Raw genomic sequence first — 8,257 nt, 5'->3', positions numbered from 1 at the left:
TGTTTCATTTTCATCAACATTAATGTAAAGACGTCATTCACCTCACGTGTTACACACCAGCCATTTTGTTTCATTTTCATCAACATTAATGAAAAGACGACGTTCAGCTCACGTGGTACACACCAGCCATTTTGTTTCATTTTCATCAACATTAATGTAAAGACGTCATTCAGCTCACGTGACACACCAGCCATTTTGTTTCATTTTCATCAACATTAATGTAAAGACGACGTTCAGCTCACGTGGTACACACCAGCCATTTTGTTTCATAAACATGTGCACTACTGTGTTGTAAAATAAATCTTAAATAAAAATAATATTGTATAAACATTAATAAGTATTTTTTTTAAATCATTTTGTGAAATCATATCGTCAGAGACGTTATGCAACATTATATACTTAATACTGTAGGCATAGCCCATATGACGACGATATCTAGTACATTATTAATTTTGAAAGCATATGGTAATTATTGTAAATCTAAGAATGTCTAATTAAACGGCTCATTATTTCGATGTAACTTGAGTTAATATTTAATGGGCCGCACCATAGACTCTCGATGGCGTATAGTAACACGTATTACAATGTCGGCAAAAGAACAGAAGAATTTCCGGTTATGCAAACAATTGATTAATAATTCATATTCATAATTCATTTGAACTTCAGACAGACAAGCATAATAATAATCCATCGCTTGTGATTGGTCGAATCACTTGCGCTGCGTAACGTCTTTGCGTTGCGTCTCTAGTGGGAACCAAGCTTAAATACGCGATAATATTTGAGTAGGCCTATTCTATATATAGTTGAACAGATTTTATATTAAATACGTCGACTTGCTAGCCTACAGTAAATGAAAAAAAAAAAATATAGATAGTATGCTTTATCATCACTTGTATAATAAAACACAAAAAATTATTAAAATAAACTGAGAAAGATTAAAAAATAAGAAATGTAAAAAATTAAGATCGCGGCGTCTATTGAACCATTTATAGGCAACATAATGATGTATATGATTGAATCAGTTTACCGAAGATTTTAAAGCCTTTTTATTGATTTTGTATCGTGAACGTATGTATCTTCGGTTGCATGAAATGCATAAGACATTAAAATCAGTCGAGTTTAACCTTTTATACATTTGCGCAGCAGCCTTCGTGTAATTGAAACATAGACATTTGAAATAATAAAGAATTATCTAACAATAAATATTTTTAATCATACAAGAAGATGAAATATTGATCAATTGATAGTAGATCAATACGACATAATTGTTATTTATTAAACCAATTTATATAAACAAATATTAAAGAAGAAATTAAAGTCATGGTGTTAGAATTATTCATCGTTTTCAATTGATTTCAACCAATTTATTCCGTAAAACAATTGACGTCATCACGTCTGCCTCATTATTTTGCAGATTTCATTACTCTTATTTAAACTTACATAACATATTCAATTTATAACAATTGGATTTTAATTCCTCCTAATTATATGTAATGTGATGCAAACCAATTTAGGCATATTCCAACTTTCTTCATCTTACTCTTCCTTCAATTTCTGCTCAAGAACCATCTTCTTGTTTAGTTGCTTCCTTTTCCCCATATTTTCTTCTGAGGAGATGGCCAATTTTATTTTATTTAATTCATTTTAATTTTGATTCTAGATATTTTGTTCTTTATTTTATCTTTATAAATCATATTTATTTTATTTTGATTTTTATTAGGCAAAGAACCGCCCGGTGATATACTGAAATTTAATTAATTAATTTGAAACGATAGTTACATCTGGTCATGTTGTATTTGTGTGAGGGTCCCTAATGATCAGCTTCGGCTGGATGGACCACCCTTGTAAAATATTGTTGAAATAATATAAAAAAAAATCTTCAGAATGCTTGAAATATACAGTTACATAATGACTCTTCTGATATCCGAATAAACAATAGCATATATAGGCACAATACAGACAATAAAAAACAGACGTTTTTTAAACCGTATTGTCATGGCACTGTAAAGTGCATTGGTAAAAATTATTGTAAGAAATTAACGTTTAGAAGAAAAGACCTTATGTTAGACATTCCAACCTTACCATAGCCCTGCATAAAACTAAGTTTCGCTGTACTGAACTTTTATTGTATATCTTTTATATCAGAGGCACAGTCTCAATGAGATGTGCAACAAGTTTACAGAAAATAAAAAATTAGACAGAAGAACAAATTACAAAATACAAAGAATTTTTTGTCATGACAAACCACTGAAAAAGATCTTCAAATATTAACTTGTATAGTAAAAACACCAACAAATTAAATAAAATGGGAAAAATTAAAAGCTAAGAAATGTACAAAATTACGTTTGAGAAGGAGTTGTATTATAGATATCATTATATATGTATATACTGTACCGCTATAAATTAGTCTGTAGTCTGATTTGTTTTGATGAGGGCGACATTGCGTAATTATTACATGATTTCAAAAGATCTCCATTTGTGTGAGGGCGGTATGATAGTTGTTACTACTGTCACAGAATTGTATTACAAGATTATTGTCGACTGCTTGCTTGTTAACTTTGACATAATATGGAGTTCATCTTGGGACTCATTTCTTCAATCTCAAACAATTCTTATTTTCGAGTTACTGTTCAAGGTAGACCCATTAATTATATTTGTTGTTGCCTCCTTACTTTGTGCTCATTAGGTTAGCCTCATAATCCACATTGCTGGACTCCATATTATTGTCCACTTACTCTCTGATTGTGTAGTTTAGCGCCATCAACGATTGCTTATTTCCATTGTGGAGGATGTCTTTAAACTACTACAATCACACGTGCGACACAATAATGTTACTTTTTTTAAAGTAAAATTTCATTTAGCAAATCTGGCGAAACAAATGAATTGTGATAAAAGAACCACAACTATATTATTGTGCTTCGTAGGCCCAGTGATAAGAAAATAGAAATTTGAGAATGCCAAGGGCTCCGCGAGCAATGTGAACGTTGATCTGTAATTGCTATGGCTTACATTATGAATTATTCCAAGAAAATGTTCACAGTTCGCACATTGCTGTCACAAGCTATTGATTCTAAACACATCGATATTTTCACAATAATTTATACGGTATAAAAGTGATATTACGTAGGCCTACTTTGATGAAAAATTACATCCCTTGCAATTACTTAACCCGCGAACTAGAAACGATGACATTCCGGAGTTATAATGAAAGCCCACGTGAACTGCTCATTCCAATCGATTTTTGATTATTTTTATTTTACATAATAAGTCTATTACAGTGGGTAAAAAACATTATGTGTATCATGTGACCTCCAACAGTAATCATTAAGTTTTAACAAAAGAAATCGAAAAAGAAAACTGGCCTAGACCTACATTCTAAACACGTAACTAACGCATAAATAAGCATGATATATAGTATAATATTTAGACCTATTGTAAATTCGATTTGAATAATAATTACGAATTATTTGTAAATGTCTGATCATTCAGACGTACGTTCATCATGCAAGCGATATGTAATAAAATTGTGTAACAATAATGGAAATATAAATACTAATAAGTGTCACTATTATTAGTACGAGCTGGCATACATGTTTGTCACGAACTTGAATTAAAAACTAGTATTCCCCGTTTTGATTATTCTCTACTGGCAATAAAACCAAATGTTATCACAACGTATGGCGCGCCACGACAGTCAAACTGCGAATCACGATTTGAAACATTTACGTAATGGTGTTCATTCAGTGTGTTCCAATCGTATGACAGAAGATATAAATGGTTTGGATTTAATAAGAGAATCGAAAAGTATTGCGGCGGCAAAGAGGTAAGACTAAATGCGTTTTATACATAAATAAATAAAGCAAAGTATACAATTGATTAATTGATATTATTTCAAATTTGTAGTAGCATAGTTGTTTAATAACAGCATTTTGATTCAAACCAGTTGCATCATCCGATCCCTTATTACGCCCTGTGTAAATGATGTTTCGTAGACTTATTACGCAAGTAAGTACGTACGAATTAAGGGATATTTATAGCATGGACCTATACATTCGATGCATGTTTATAGTAAGAAATGTGTATGGGTGGGTGGGACCGTTCAGGCTTTTAGGCCTATATATCTGGGTAAGTTAGTGGCATACCCACAGAAGTTAGTGACAATTGGCCCATGAAACCATCTTACCCGGGTAAAATACTAAGCCGGAACGGGCCTATGTTGAGGAGAGGTGTATTTATTTATATTTTTTTCCAAGTCCATGAAATGTTATTTTTTAATCCTTACGGTAATCCAAGTTGTGTCAATGGACTGCTTGTTTATATTTTGATTTTGTTTATGCCTTTGCCAATTAGGCCTATGAGCAAACAGAAAATGCAAAGCAAATTTTCATTGCAAAACCTCAAATTTGTTTGCCATGGCATAAACCATTGGTATTGATACTCTGATACTTTATTGATACGTATTGATACTTAGGCCTATTGATAGGCCTACTTATTGATAAGCGACCCTTTATTCCTGGGGAAGGGTCCTCAATCATCTTTTAAACGATACTACAGATGGTGCAGAGACAACTTTAGTCTTTGAAATATTTACGAAAACTAAATAATAACTTAAAACAAAAAGCCCAACATTTTGCAATATTTACTTTTAAATAACACCATAAATAGCGTAGCTCTCCGTGATTTTCAAATCAATTATTGATAATTTATAATAAGCGCTTATAGACATGGAATTACGAAAACATATATTATTTATTACGTTTATTTATGCTTCCCATTATAGATTTGGCCATAAATTATGAACCATTAACATACCTAAACTGTCCTTATTCTTAACCTATTTATTATACTATTATAGTATCCTTGTTGTAAATTAATGATCTTATAAAATATAAAATACATGGAACAAATGCATGAAAGCAAATTTGACGTTCATTATTTTCGCGAGCCGAAATATTTGATATTATGTAATGTTCTAACATCTTTATTCGTGCACGTTTAATGTTTGTGGTGCCTAAAATCTCGTAAATTATAGGACAAACGCGGGTGAAAATAAAGGCACTACATTACATTTTAAATTGAGCAATTATTATTTTAATCTGTTATTCTCCCGGGATAGTACATATAGTTATTTATGTTCAGGGCTATGTTTTATCCTCTCATTAAAATAAATCGTTTAATCCGTATATCAACTCATTACTCTAATTTCTCGTATAATAACTAGTTTAACATTTTATTGAGTTCATTACCAACGTGCATTCTCGTTGCTGAATTGTTATTTTTCAAATCCGATTATAGTCTACTAACTAAGCATGTAATTTAAACGCTATTTCCATCACTTTCATTCTTAAAACCACATTCCTCATCCGATATACAAGAACGAAATCATAATCTGCAAAATGTTTTACTTTCATTTCGTTGAAACTGATCTTCAAATGCTGACATGATTTTGCAGCTTTTTCTAAACGTAATATGATTTGATTTATTAGTTTGACTGCCGTATCGTGTATTGATTTATCATAATAATTCGAGAGTATCCCAGAAACGTAACGCAAATGAGCTTGCGTTCAACGCAATGCAACACACACAACTCATTCTATGATTGTATAACTCATTCTATGATTGTATAACTCATTCTATGATTGTATAACTCATTCTATGATTGTATAACTCATTCTATGATTGTATAACTCATTCTATGATTGTATAACTCATGATTGTATAACTCATGATTGTATAACTCATTCTATGATTGTATAACTCATTCTATGATTGTATAACTCATTCTATGATTGTATAACTCATTCTATGATTGTATAACTCATTCTATGATTGTATAACTCATTCTATGATTGTATAACTCATTCTATGATTGTATAACTCATTCTATGATTGTATAACTCATTCTTTCATTTCACTGTATGCATCACTAAAACACTGTTACCGTACCTCATTTACATGATATCATTTCTTGTTCCACGATCACCAATTTAATCATTTGCGGACGCGTTTACAGTTTGATGTTCCTAAACTATTTTTGTTTTTGTGTAAAGAACAATGGTTTTAAAGGGATTACATTTCTAAGGAGATTTAACAATAGATAGGGGCGAAGAGGCCACCTGTGATCGCGATTTAACAATAGATAGGGGCGAAGAGGCCACCTGTGATCGCAGCATGATCGCAGCTAGCAGTTGCAAAATACGATCATGGAACGACAATTGAACAAGTCAAGCTGACTATATAACATTGTACTAAATACTCAGTGTATTGTAAAAATTGTTCAATCAAGATAGTTGGATTTGATCGATAGGGTTAGATATGTGATTTTGGTATGTTCCTAAACTCTGATAACAAACTTGCACAGTAAGTTGCACTACATGTTATTATACGAATAGAGCATAGCATTAGAGGTCTGCATTTAGGAGAAGGCTAATTCATTAACACAGTAATTACAATAAGTAAGACACATTACGACTAGCGTTGTTACTCAATTCCCATTGTGCTGCCATGCTTGTAAATTTACTGATGAGCTACCTATTTCTCATTAGTAACTCTTTATTCATCTTGTTAATAAATTAATCAAACGCAATCTACATACTAAATATATGCAGTGTAAATAATTCATCGCGTGTTATTGAGGTTAAAATCTTCAAAATATTTTAACAAAATCTAATTAAAACAAAAAATAGTTGGCCACGAAAGGCCGAATAAGATGATACTGTTTTTAATTTGAAATTGTTTTCATTGATATGGAATAATTCATCATGAAAACTAATGGACATTGAAATTGAATGTTATGCGCAAAGTATTTTCCAAGTATGTTACTTACTTTGTATGTTTGTATGTTAATGTGTTCGATTTTCAAGTTATTTTCCTGAATTTGTATGGATATTTATCAGCAGACCATCTCTATTTATTTTCATGAAAATCGATATATTGGTGACTTAACAAACACTTCTTAACATCTCGAGTTATCTGTACCTTTAACATAAGCCGAAATAGTTAATGGGACGCCCTCTATCGCTATCTATATACTAAGTACTTTGCTTAGTTTCTGAGCGTTTAATTTACTTTTGCTATCTCCAATCTAAAAATGTTGATTTGATTTTGAACATTTCTCGAGTTGTGTCATTCAGTCATTCATTCATATGGATATTGTAATTAAAGGCAATATTGTTATATCCTTTGTCAATATTCTATTTGTATTCATTCTGACTAATTATCCATAAGGACAAATCAAACATGATTACCTAGTGCATAATAATTATGCTTGGCGCACAATAATGAGTTTGTAGGGAATCCAATATACAAACACTCGACGTGCACAGACCCTACATTTGCTACAGCGTACAGATTGCCTGATTAGTTTTACGCTGATCTTATCCAATTTTACTTGAAATGGCCACTCTAATAACTAGGTTAAAACTGTTTGCGGTTATTAAAATATAAGAAGTCAGATGAGACAGTTTAAATTATAAGGCAACTCTAAGATTCCAGTAGCATGGTGTACGGGACAATTAATAACTTTTATACAACAATAACTTTGTAATTGTAAAAGCAAAGTTATGCTTAAAACGAAGTACAAAAACGTGTTATTAAAGCGTTATAGTAAGACGCAATGAAAAGACGTAAGCGCAACGCAAGCGAGTTGACCAATGACAAGCAATAGTTCGAATAATCCATCGCTTTTGATTGGTTAAATTACTTGCGTTGCGCTTAGGCCTACGTCTAGCGTTATAGTCATTAGTGAATTCTTAAATCTACATGAATATTGTTACTGATTGATAATATAGATTGTATTAAGCTCCCATATATTCATTCAGACAACTAGTGCGTTTAAAGCAGTCTGCGATTGATGCAATTTTGTTCATTTGTTACAATAGTAAAACCAAAAGAGAAGCATTGTAGAAATACTTATTGACAACTGTTCCCGGCGTTTGACATGTTAACGTGAGATGAATATTAATCTTGAAAGGAAGTCGGTTTCGACAAAAGCAATTGTATGTGTACGCATGCGTATTTCATTTTCCTTCTTGGTTGGATTATCATGGACAAAATTTCATTGACAAGGAGTGTAAGGCTCGGTTCAGACGAGGCAGTATTTTTACATATTATATACTAGTATAGGCCTATGGAAGATGCCGCAAACGTGGTCAATGTTTGGACCCGGCCTACCGCTAATTGAATTTATTAAAGTTGTGGTAGGCCTACTTACATTGGTCCTAAAGTTGCTGTAATCTTTATTTAGGCTACATAATGA

General features: G+C 31.8%; 1 protein-coding gene across 2 annotated transcripts in view; it reads left to right on the top strand.

Annotated features, from left to right (window-relative positions):
- The first annotated feature begins 2,515 nt into the window (after positions 1-2,515).
- LOC144845845 (uncharacterized) overlaps positions 2,516-8,257 on the top strand; it is a 48,551-nt gene continuing 42,809 nt past the window's right edge. The window contains exon 1 of one of the 2 annotated variants that reach the window (XM_078703308.1): positions 2,516-2,635. The gene's annotated coding sequence lies outside the window, so the exon portion shown is untranslated. The remainder of the gene's footprint in view (positions 2,636-8,257) is intronic. The other variant, XM_078703306.1, reaches the window with a different exon arrangement.

This window comes from Antedon bifida, chromosome 6, assembly GCF_963402885.1.
Source record: "Antedon bifida chromosome 6, ecAntBifi1.1, whole genome shotgun sequence".
NCBI lineage: Eukaryota > Metazoa > Echinodermata > Crinoidea > Comatulida > Antedonidae > Antedon > Antedon bifida.
This window is presented reverse-complemented; position numbering and strand designations above follow the sequence as displayed.